The sequence below is a fragment of the Coenobita brevimanus genome, chromosome 46, assembly GCF_032717465.1.
Source record: "Coenobita brevimanus isolate Jiangsu-jjx chromosome 46, ASM3271746v2, whole genome shotgun sequence".
NCBI classification, from domain to species: Eukaryota; Metazoa; Arthropoda; class Malacostraca; order Decapoda; family Coenobitidae; genus Coenobita; species Coenobita brevimanus.
The window spans coordinates 47,661,367-47,674,041 of record NC_136999.1 but is presented as its reverse complement, the minus strand read 5'-3'; positions in this window follow the sequence as shown (position 1 = coordinate 47,674,041).

Genomic DNA, 12,675 nt, shown 5'->3' with positions numbered 1-12,675 from the left:
ATATATATATATATATATTAGCCATTGCAATTCCACTGCTGAACAGAGGCCTCCCCCAGTCTTCTCCATGAATTCCTTGACTGAGCCAATCTCTGCCACTTTTTACCTACAGACTTCTCTACCTCATTTCTCCACCTCTTGTCTGGCCTTTTCCTGCCACGCTTGAAACCTCTTAGAGTCCAGTCAGTCAGCTTCATGCTCCATCGTTTATCCCTTATTCATACTACATACTACATGACCTGCCCATATCCATTTCTGTTATACTGTAATATATATATATATTAATACATATATATATACATATATATATATATATTAATATAATTTTCAAGAGGCTGTAACAAAGTAACTTATTTTGTATTCTAAAGTATTATACTACATATTAATGTAGTGTAGCAACATCGATCCACGTATCATTTCAGTTAAATGATATATTTTGTACTTTGTTCTTAACCCAAATAGATTGCATTTTTTTCTGGTCAGAGGAAAGCTGTGAAATTGATGAAAGTAGAAACTAAAACTTATAGCCTCTATTACAAAATATTTACCATGAGCTAAATAAAACTGAGTCGTATTAAAACTAATATAGTGGTCCCTCGTATTTAACGATATTTGCGTTTTGCGATAGGTTGGAAATGGTACCAATCCCGCACATTTCGCAATTGTCTTACAGATTTAGCGATGTGGGGCGTGAAATGCCTTGCCCGTCCGCCACCAGACGGCCATTGTTACCATTGTTGTGAACGTTTGGCGAACTTGGATGCTTTCTTTCAAAATGTCGAGCATTTGGTGTTTTAAGCTGGTTAGTAAATGTATAACCATACAGTACTGTATCTTTATAATGTATTGCTAATACACTGTGTATCATTTCCAGCACTTAAAGTAGGAAATCAAGGGTCAAAACGATGACTTGGAAGATGGGTGCAGACTAATTGATATTTTTACCATATAAAGTACACTTTGCGTTTGGCGATTTCGCGTTTAGCGATGGTTTCGCCAGACGAATTAAATCGCTAAACACGAGGGACCACTGTATACTCGCACCCTCTTTGTAGCCAAAATGCAAGAGATAATTACATTGTACCCTAATCCTCTTCCAACAAATAAAAAACACACACAAATATATTGATAAGTTTATTGACATCCGGCCTGCTACAATAAAAAAAAAATACATCAGATAAAACAATATATAGTGTATATATATATATATATATATATATATATATATATATATATATATATATATAGTGTATATATATATATATATATATATATATATATATATATATATATAGCTGCAATGACCTCTATTCTGCTCTCATGATCTTTTTACTTCAATCAGTCGGGTAACTGTAAAAAAAAAAGAAAAAAAATCAGCAGCAAAAGATATCCTTAATAATAATAAATATAACAACTGAGCTTCGTATCAGATCTATAAATCCAAAATGGTGCAAGAACAGTGTAAGAGAGAGAGAGAGAGAGAGAGAGAGAGAGAGAGAGAGAGAGAGAGAGAGAGATCATATCTCACAATTACTGGTGCATTGTCTTTATATACTTAAGTGTATTCCTGTCAACGGCTTTGTACTGGACACAATCTTCTCCAAGAGAAAAACAAGGCATGATATCCCACAGCCTAGGCCAAGCACCACAAACATGCCCTGAAAACAAAATAATAATAATAGTTATAATAATAATGATAATAATAATAATAATAATAATAGTAGTAGTCTATCTATCTATCTGGGCTGCTTCCCTTAAGGAAAGGGATGTAGCCGAGACAGGATGACACACTCCAAATTTACTCATCCACTCAAACACATTCATTCGCATCTTAGCCCCAAAGAAGGAGAAGGGACAGATCCTCACCACACCACACTGCATGAGGGTCAACTGCGCAGTGGAACCAGTGACATCCACAGCAAGGCCTGGCAGCAGAGCAGGTTTACCTGTGCCACATCGTAATAGACCCATCACCTTACCCACACCTGACGTGATTAGCTGATCAGACCAAATGCGGGAGAATATCCCCTCAGGGCTGTGTCATCATTTATTCATTCACAATTTCTCTCCATTTATTTCTCTCATGCACAGCCACTCTTCCTTGCTCAACAGACATCCCTCTTGCATCCAACGCTCTCTTCACACTGTACATCCATCCTATTCGCGGTCTCCCTCTCAGCCTTACACCTCTCACATCAGATCTAGTTATCTTTTTCACCAATCGCTCAATATCCATTCTCTTCATATGCCCAAACCATCACAATACCCTCTGCTCAACTCGATCAGCCATCTCCTGAACAACTCCAGTCCTCCTTCGCACTTCATCATTTTTCACTCGATCCATACGCGTCACTCCACACATACTCATCAGACACCTCACCTCCATTACATTCAAACTTTTCCTCTCTGATACACCCATATTCCATATTTCAGTCCCATATGATGCAGTTGGTACCACAACAACCTCATACAGCCTTCTCTTTACATCCATTCTAAGCGAACAACATCTAAACACTTTTTTCACTCCTCCAAGCACCTTCCCTACTTCATTCATTCTAAACTTCACTTCGGCATCTATTCTTCGATCCACAGCAACATGTGACCCTAAATACTTAAAACACTCTACCTCCTCAAGCAACTCACCATTTAAAACTATACTCCTCCTCATACCATCTACCGACCTCGTACACTTCATCACTTTACTCTTACTCTCATTTACTTTCAATTTCCTCCTTTCACACACCCTTCCAAACTCCTCTACCAACTGTCTCGATCTCTCCTCTGAATCAACCACCAGTGCAGTATCATCTGCAAACAGCAGCTGCTTCAGATTCCACTCTCTACCATCAACATTCACCAGACTCAGACCTCCACCGAAAACTCTTGCATTCACCTACCTTACAACACAATCCATATAAATATTAAACAAGCAAGGCGACATCACACATCCCTGCTGCAGTCCCACTCTCACAGGAAACCAGTCACTCACAGTATTTTGCACTCTTACACACGCTCTACTATTTACATAAAACTTTTCACCCCTTTTAGTAACCTACAACCAAGTCCACACAATCTTAAAACAGTCCACAAAGCCTCCCTATCAATTCAATCATATGCTTTCTCTAAATCCATTAATGCCCAAAACACATCCTTGCCTTTCACTAAACACTTTTCACACACTTGTCTCGCAGCAAACACCTGATCCATGCATCCCATCCTTCTCCTAAAGCCACACAGCTCATCAACAATCACTCTCTCTGCACCCTCTCTAACTCTCTTAATTAACACTCTACCATACACCTTACCTACAACTCTCAACAGACTTATACCCCTAAAGCAAGTACATTCATATTTATCACCCTTGCTTTTATACAACGGGACCAGACAAGCACTTGCCCAGTCAACTGGCACCATACCTTTCATAAAGCACACATTCAACAATCTTACTAACCAGTCAACAATAGTCACTCCACCACTCTTCAGGCATTCCACAGCACACCCGTCCATACCTGCAGCTTTCCCTGTTTTCATCTCCTTTACTGCCTCCTGCACTTCCTCCTTCGTGATCAAAGAATCAATCAATTCTCCCAACACATATATTCCTTGCACCATTCCATCCGCCACAATCTCAGCCATCCTTTCACCCTCTACATTTGACAACCTTTCAAAACACTCTGCCCATCTCTTCCTTACTGCATCCATCTCAGTTAACATCCTTCCATCCTCTGCTTTTACTCGCTCTTCCTTCCCAGACTCTCCTGTCACGGGTTTTTTAAAGTAGTATGTAATATTAAAAGATAATATTCAATATATATATTATTAAAGGATAATTATTAATAATACTGAGAGCAGTGACAATGAATTGTCTTGCTAAAAATCAAGCAATGATTACTTTATTCTGGCTTGCTTCGCCGATTCTCTAAGAACGAGAATTTATAAACTTTCTCAACAGTACACAGCAGAGACTAATTCCTCACAATTGCTGTTTGTTAGTACTGTTAGCCTCTGGAGAAAGTGACTTCACCCCTGACAATCAATAACTAATGCTATTAATGATAACAGATTCTTGCTGATGCATTAACTGCTAGATGGCACAACGGATTTTAAGCTTAATACGAAAGGACTGGCCTAAATACCAGTTATCAATAGCAAAGCGTTTATGCAAGCTAGGAGCTATTAGGGAAATAAGCTTAATATGGAAAATAAAACACGAGTTTACATTACATTAACCCGCCCCGTCCCAGAGACGTGAATTCACGTCCTCACATGATGTGCACTCTTATCCCGGAGACGTAAATTAATGCGTCAACATTGCAAGGTCCCTAATTTGCACAATTTTCAATTTAATTTGCACAATTTTCAATTATCGCGGATGATTTTTGGCACGTATACATGGGACACCTTCCTCTACAAGATGCCAGACAGGGACAATGCCTTACCCAACATTACCTCCTCCCCCCCTGCATGCCCTTTTCTCAGCAATTCACCTGTTATCAGTGACCTGGCCAGTAAAGCCATGTCATGCCACGGTACGAAATTCAGGGCTAGAATGATTCCCCAATCAATGACAATGTGGAGGACAAACATTAGAGGAAGAAACAGTCAGAAATGATGATCAGGTAATGTGGCAAAAAAAGGTCAGGAATGGTGATGAGTTAGTGAGTGAAACAATGCTTATAATGCCTATATTACCATTTGAAAACCAATATACTCTCGTACCACATATAAATTCATACCAAATAAATAAATAAATACCGTTTATGAGTGGTGTGGAATAGTTATCCTCCCATAGAACTCGTTTTCTTTGCAGCCAGCCTGATAGAAAACCCTGTAAGGTAAAGAGGTACTCCTACCTGGATTGAGTATCTTAACCCTCAGGTGAGCGATTTCTCTATGAATTTTTGATGTTTCTCACCAAAAGCGGATGTTTGAGCCAAAAAAAAAAAAAAGGTCCAAAAATGTCGGGACTGGGACGTACCACTGCCCAGAAAACGTTGGGATGGGGGGGGTTTAGCTCGAGAAAAAGAACTGTTGAATTTAGTGATTACAAAGAAATAAATTTACATTACATTTCAAAATGAATTCAAACTAAGGAGATTGCACTCATTCGGTCACTCAAAAGCTAACTCTTAAACCTAGGAAAAAATGAAAAGAAATACTGGTCAAAGAGTGGACTAAGCGGATTACTGGGCATCGTTACTCGAAGGACACTGCACTCGCTAAGTCTCTCGTCAATCACACTACTGTAGATGGAAATTCAGGAACTGGACAACGGCAGCACTGCTATGCTTTGGGCCCAACCTGCTTTTGTGGCGTACAAACCTTGACTGAGTTCAAATCGTGGGAAAAAGGCGAGTGTCCAACCGCATTACTAACGGCTAGAATGAGCGAAACACACCCATAATAAATCGCTCAACGGAAGTGCTAATGTCTCGCACAAAGACGATCATTTATGACAGTGAAAAATTGCTCTGAAAACACTCCCGACCGGGTAAATATGCAGCAATTAAACTGAACGATAAACACTAGGATTCCACTATAGTTCGCGGTTTCCCACTAAATTTAATGTCACAAGCCGACTCGTGACATTACGCCCCATCAAAAGTTGAAATTTTTTTCTCAGGAAAAAAAGTTCAATATACATACATATAAATTCTTCTCAATCACACAAGACACACACTGTGGTATGTGTGTGCTATCCTGCTACAGGAGAAAGTCACAGTCGCCAGTGAGCGAAAAAAAAACCTCGTATTTACATTAATAGAAGCAAGCTTGAGGGAAAAACTCCGTGACGACGGTGAAAAATCCTGTACTCAGGTCACACTGAGCGAAAAATTCGCTACATTTACATTAACAACTAATTGTTATATAGCGTGATGTATGTAATACATGGTGTAGGTGTAACAGTTGTGGTGTAACTGTACCTACGTGTAAAATCATGTAATGCAAATTTATAGTAAATAATGACGACGAGGCAGAAGAGAAGGGGCGGCAGCATGTGACAGGGACAACCAGCTGATCTGCATGGCAATGCTGCACCCACCAGCTGCACCTGCAAAAGAAATTAAGGTGGAGCGTCAAATGTGTCAATTCTCTCTCTCTGCCTAGCAATCAGTACTTATGTCATTATTAACCAGGAAATGTAATTCTTGAATTCACAAATTTCTTAGAACCCTTATAGTTTACTGGTTAACACTTATTAACCCGCCCCATCCCGACGTTTTTGGACCTTTTTTTTTTTTTGGCCCAAACATCCCTTTTTGGTGAGAAACATCGAAAATTCATAGAGAAATCGCTCACCTGAGGTTTAAAATACACGATTTAGGTACGAGTACTTCCTTACCTGACTGGGTTTTCTAACAGGCTGGCACCAAAGAAAACGAGTTCTATGGGAGGGTAACTATTTTATCCACTCATAAACAGTATTTATCTATTTACTTGTTACGAATTTATATGTAGTACAAGAGTATATTGGTTTTCAAACAGTAATATAGGCATTATAAGCATTGTTTCACTCACTAACTCATCACCATTCATGACCTTTTTTTCCCACATTACCTGATCATCATTTCTCTCTGTTTCTTCCTCTAATGCTATGTAAACTTTGTCCTCCACATTGTCATCGATTGGGGAATCACTCTGGCCCTGAATATCTATTGGCCAGGTCACTGGTAACAGGTGAATTGCCGAGACAATGGCGTGCAGGGGGGGGCGAGATTATGCGGTGTAAGGCATTGTTCCTGCTTGGCATCTTGTAGAGGAATAGAGGAAGGTGTCCCGTGTATACATGCCACAAATCACTCACGAAATCACTCGCGAAAATTGAAAATTGTGCAAATTAGGGACCTTGCAATGTTGCCGCATTAATTCATGTCAGCGGGACGGCGCGGGTTAACTAGGAAACATGCCAGTTCTTGAATTGCTCAAATCTCTTAAAACGGGCAGTTTACTGGTTAACCTAACACTACACTTACGACTAATAAGAGGAAACTGAGAATTGCTACACAGTCTCGGGCAGGTCACGTTTTAACACCCACCGTGGGTGTGAACACTCATGTGGATAAGTGCATTCTCCAGGAATCCTCAGAGAGGCCCACAGCTCAAGACGTTCCACGAGGTAATTCATACACAGCCTCGGACTGTCTCTGCAGAGTTCTCAAACTTCTCCCCCTTAACCTATGGTACATAGGTATGTACAGACCCTGGACATACTGTGTCCTGTGGGGCCAACAGGTGAGACGTCAGGTCTACACTTTTAACTGGGAACCAGGCTGGTCCTTGGATTACTCAAATCTCTGAGAATGCCTATCTTACGGAACCCAGCATACATTGGCCCGTATTAGTCACCAGTTAGTAGGCGAGACATTGGGTCTACACCCACATTACCACTGCCCTCTCTTTCAACTGCTTCAGAGATTATGGGTGTGGGTTCAAACAGCACAGGAAAGACATGTCCCTGATTATTGGTACGTGGACACACATTGCAGGAACGGACAAAACTATCTCATAATGTCTCGTCCCATCCCTGGCCAGAAAAAGTCAGCTCGGATACGGCCCTGGGTCTTCCTTTTGCCCATGTGACCTCCTGAGGCTGAACAATGACCCCATTCTAACACTGCTTGGCGGTACTTAGCGGGAACGACAAACTGCAGTCGAACCTCGCCCTGGGGTGCTCGTGACTCACGGTACAGCCGTCCTTGTTTGCGAAGGAACTTGGCTTGACCTCCCCGTGAATACTTTATCACTCTACCTTTTTGTTTCTTCTGCACGACAGTGTCAGGTCAGAATGTTGTTCTTGGACAACATCTTGGCTACACATCAGATCTTGCGGCGATTCATTGGTCACCGGGGTGACACAGTCTGGAGCCTCAGCCATGGCTTGTGTTATTGTAGCCAAAGTCTGAGTAGTGTCATCTTTGGTGCAACTATCCTTGGCACCGGGAATATTGCCTATGATTAGGTCAAATAAAGGTTCTGGCATGACAACTGCGAGTGTCATACCAGTGTAAAATGGAGATGCCACCTGGATACATGCTTCAGGGAACAATCTCACTGATCCATCAGTAAGGATAGCATGGATCTGTCGACCTGTGTACTGCTCAGGCCGAACTAGACTCTGCTTGACATAGCAACCTGAGGATCCATTATCTCTCAGGACCTTCACAGGAATGCCTCCCACAAACCCTGGCTAAACAAGGAAAGCACTGTCGTCTGTGGGAGGACCTGTGGAGGAAGCAGCCAGCCACTCATGAGGCTGCTGAATAAATGATGCAGCAAACATGGTGCCCTGTGAACTAGAAACTTGAGGGGTCGTACTCACTGCCTGGGGAGTTGGAGCATTGGCCACCTGTGGAGGGGGATTCACTGTAGCCGTGGGACTAGTGAACTGTGGGGAAGTACCTGTACTGGTAGGGACGACACCACCATGCTGCTGCTGAGGAATGAAGGCTGTGTTTGCCTCCTTCCTCCTATTCACTTGAGCTGGTGGTGAAAAGGACAGTCCCGAGGGTCATTTGCATGGCTGATACTGCTGCTGGTTAGGGTACTTGTTGTACCTCTTCCACACAGGTTTCTGAGTGTTTTGCCCCTGGTCCTTCCACTGCGGTTTTGGACCTTGGCCATTATTCTGAAAACGGCCTTGTTGCTGGGGTTCAGTCTGAGACGGTTTCCCAGATTTAACAGCTTTCCTGTTCCAGGTATGCTGCTTGCGAGTTTGATACCCATATGCAGTAAAGAATGCGTCAGCCTTCTTCACCATTTGGCTGGCATCTCTTACCTGGCAGATCTTAAGCTGAACCATAAGTTCAGTAGGCCACGACTTTTCTAGCTGCATGCGCAGCATAGGGTCAATTATCCTCTCACGCGTGGAAGGAGTTTCATCTTTCTCCATCCACTCATCTGAGTAAGCAGTAAGCCAGTCAAGAAACTGAACGGCATTCTCTTTATCCTGTAAACGCGCCCTCATGAACTGACTCTTGGCATCGTCAACTGTGAGACCGTACGTTTTGACGAGTGCGACCTTCATTATCTCATACGTGAGATTGTCTCCACGAATTCTGTGGAGAATATCGAGGGCAGGGCCCTCAAACAGGCTAAGAAACTGAATCCGCTTAGCTGCATCAACCAGCTGGTACAGTTGAGCCATGTCTTCAAAACGAGCTAAGGTATGGCTCGATTCGCTCGCCTTCCTTGTATGGGGGAAGTTTGATGTGTGGGGTCGCCAGAACATGTGCAGGGAGAATGCTTGTGGAGCTTGGGCCAGCTGCACCAGATGTGTCTGAAGCCAAAGAATCTCGCTTGAGCTTCAGCATTTCAAATTCATGTTTTTCGCGTGCTTCTCGCTCGGCACGTTAGTGTTCTCGTTCTCTCTCTCGTTCTTCATGCTGTTCTCGCTCGTGTTCTAAGTCAAGTTCGCGCTGTTTTCGCTCGTGTTCGCGCTCCTTTTCGCGTTCCTCACGCTGAATTTGACGCTCTTCACGAGCATCATTCTCGCGCTGCTGTTCGTAATTAAACCGAGAGAGGACAAACTCCTTAATTTCAGTTGGGTCCGTAAGACCCATATCTTTGGCTTCCTGTACATAGACGCTGGTGGACATGATGCTAACTCAATCTAAGTAAACTAGCGACTCAGTATTGACTGGAATTTTTCCAGAGAAAGATGTCAATAATCGAGAATAAAGAATATAGGCACAGATTAGTGGTGACCAGTTTTATCTAATTAAACTGGTAAAGAAAGAAAATTAAACAAACAACTGTCTTTGAAAACTATTATGTAAATTAATAAAAATGAATCAATAATCACCAGTAAGATAGTGCCTATAGACTTTAATGATAAATACCTAAGTATGAACGAGTGAGTAATATCTCGTGAATAGCTATAGAGCTAGGAGTTATTATCCTAGAATGAGGTCGCCAATTGTCACGGGATTTTTAGAGTATACAATATTAAAAGATAATATTCAATATATATATTATTAAAGGATAATTATTAATAATACTGAGAGCAGGGACAATGAATTGTCTTGCTAAAAATCAAGCAATGATTACTTTATGTGGCTTGCTTTGCCGATACTCTAAGAACGAGAATTTATAAACTTTCTCAACAGTACACAGCAGAGACTAATTCCTCACAATTGCTGTTTGTTAGTAGTTAGCCTCTGGAGAAAGTGACTTCACCCCTGACAATCAATAACTAATGCTATTAATGATAACAGATTCTTGCTGATGCATTAACTGCTAGATGGCACAACGGATTTTAAGCTTAATACGAAAGGACTGGCCTGAATACCAGTTATGAATAGCAAAGCGTTTATGCAAGCTAGGAGCTATTAGGGAAATAAGCTTAATATGGAAAATAAAACACGAGTTTACATTGCATTAAGCTCGAGAAAAAGAACTGTTAAATTTATTGATTACAAAGAAATAAATTTACGTTACATTTCAAAATGAATTCAAACTAAGGAGATCGCACTCACTCGCTCACTCAAAAGCTAACTCTTAAACCTAGGAAAAAACGAAAAGAAATACTGGTCAAAGAGTGGACTAAGAGGATGACTGGGCATCGTTTCTGGAAGGACACTGCACTCGCTAAGTCTCTCGTCAATCACACTACTGTAGGTGGAAATTCAGGAACTGGACAACAGCGGCACTGCTACGCTCTGGGTCCAACCTGCTTTCGTGTCGTACAAACCTTGACCGAGTTCAAATCGTGGGAAAAAGGCGGGCATCCAACCGCATTACTAACAGCTAGAACGAGCGAAACTCGCCCGTAATAAATCGCTCAGCGGAAGTGCTAATGTCTCGCACAAAGACGATCATTTATGACAGTGAAAAATTGCTCTGAAAACACTCCCGACCAGGTAAATACGCAGCGATTAAACTGAACGATAAACACTGGGATTCCACTAGAGTTCGCGGTTTCCCACTAAATTTAATGTCACGAGCCGACTCGTGACATCTCCCTTCACACCCTTTTCATCTCCTTGCATAGCATTTTCTTATTCTGTTGAAAATTCTCACTCAACCGCCTACCTCACCTCTCACCTGCTACCACTTCATCATCACGCACAGCCCTTCTCGCCCTATTCCTCTTTTCCTTATACCTCTCATATGATACGTTATCTTTCCTCTGCAGCCACACTTCATATGCACGTCTCTCCTCAGCCACTGTGATACTTCCTCACACCATCATTCACTTCCTTTTCTTACACCACCACCCACACGTCTCACACCACACACCTCTTCCACATGTCCCACCACAGTACCCTTAAACAATTGCCATTCCTCCTCCACACTGCCATTTTCCTGATCTTTCACTGCGTTCCACTCATATTTCAATTTCTGCTGATATTCTCTCATTTTCTCTCTTTTATCCAACTCACTTTCAAAACCTCCCTGTCACACCCAAATCTCCTAGCTCTCACCCATCTCTTGCCTACTCTTAACTTTCCCTCCACCAGGTAGTAGTCAGACATACCTCCACTCTCCCCTCTCAGAACTCTCAGATCCAACAATCTTCCTATCACATTCCTAGACACAACCACATAGTCCATCAGTGTTCTGTCAACAACCCTTCCACCCTCCTGTCTCACGCATGTATACTTATAAATATCTTTCTTTTCAAACAGGGTATTTCCAATCACCATCTCTCGCTCAACGCACATCTCTATCATTCGTTCCCCATTTTCATTTCTTCCAGGTACACCATGCATACCAACTACATCTTCAGCTTCTACTTTTCCCACTCTAGCATTCAGATCTCTCATCATTACCACATTCACATTCGCTCCAGAACTCCAAAGACACTCATTAACATCATTTCAGAAAGACTCCCAGTCAATAGAAGATATTCCCAAATTTCCTTGCTATTCCCAACGTTTGCCAAAAAAATCTTAGATCCTCCCTTTAATCCCAAAGGGGGTAGTTTTAACGCCCTCCCCCCCCTCCACTTTATTGTTATACTGTTGGCCTGATTCTCTTGTGCCCCGCCCCCTTCTGATGCCCCGCCCACTTCCAGCTCTACTTGTAGCTGATTGGCTGAGATAATTACTCTTCTTACTAATAGAATAATGAACCTTACCACAAAATAGTATCGTAATATTTACTTGTACTTTGCATTCCTTTCTATTTGACAAAGGAAGCATTAATATTTGCTAAATGAATCAAAATCAGTTTGAAAAGAGCCACCCCGCCTCCTCCCGCGACTGCAGCTGAATTTTGGCGCCAAGGAAGTTCGGATCTTGGCAATAACACATCGCAGCTGTGCCGCTGTTGCTATTAAACATATTAAGTCATCTGTTATGTCTGGTAAGTTACCACAATATCATAATAACATCGTAATTTTCCTTATTTATTTCCTTCATTAAATTCATTAAAATAAGAGGGATCGAATACAGAAGTAGGAAAACGAAATGTCACTGGCTTCACCTACTCAATACAGTGTAATAATATATACAGTATAATTATTTATACCAACACTGCCGTATAAGAATTTTGATTCTATACACGTGAAGGCATTAAAATCTTCTAGAGGGAAAAGGGCTGTGCTGTGTGTGTGTGTGTGTGTGTGTGTGTGTGTGTGTGTGTGTGTGTGTGTGCGCGATATAGTGTGGAAATACTCTGGCCGGGTAGGGGGTAAGAAGGCTGTCATGGAAGGAGTGTCGACGGGAGGAGGAC